Source organism: Penaeus monodon, chromosome 21 (genome assembly GCF_015228065.2).
Source record: "Penaeus monodon isolate SGIC_2016 chromosome 21, NSTDA_Pmon_1, whole genome shotgun sequence".
Lineage (NCBI taxonomy): Eukaryota > Metazoa > Arthropoda > Malacostraca > Decapoda > Penaeidae > Penaeus > Penaeus monodon.
This window is the reverse complement of record NC_051406.1, coordinates 12,313,391-12,313,997: the sequence shown is the minus strand read 5'-3', so window position 1 is coordinate 12,313,997 and position 607 is coordinate 12,313,391.

Here is a 607-nt window from a genome sequence, read left to right as displayed (position 1 = left end):
CCGTCGACCTGGACTTGGACTGTCAGCATCGCAAGAACCTACCGACCGCTGACCCCGTCGGGTAGCCACGTCAATCGACACGCTTCATATTTTGTACTTCATTATTTATACGCACTTCTACAAGTCATTAATTTTGCACTGGCATGAATTATTTAAGTTCCATTTGTGATTACTTATTGTAATCATATGACACATGACACTACATTCTCTTACCTCAGGAACTCTCTTCGTCTGACACTTTTTTTTAACACGTGAAAGGCATCTATTTCCATTCTGAGAAGCTTTAAGTAGGGACATTAAATGTAAGCTAACGATTTACGAAGATAAAACACTATGCAACTTTAGTCTGACGCGAAGCATGCCTCTGTACGCTTTGAAATAGTATACTAATTAAGACTATGTTGCCAGTGACTGATCGCCATCTGTGCGAAACGTGAGCCAGTAAAGCGAAGACTCGCCCCACGAACCCTCACACACCTCTGTGGACACTATATCTGCTGGAACATGTGTTGTGATGGTTCGTAGATTCTCTTCGATATTTTTTTTGTGCATTCGTCACATGTACCTGCGCCTATTGATCCTTGGGTTAAGTTTAGGACACTCCTGT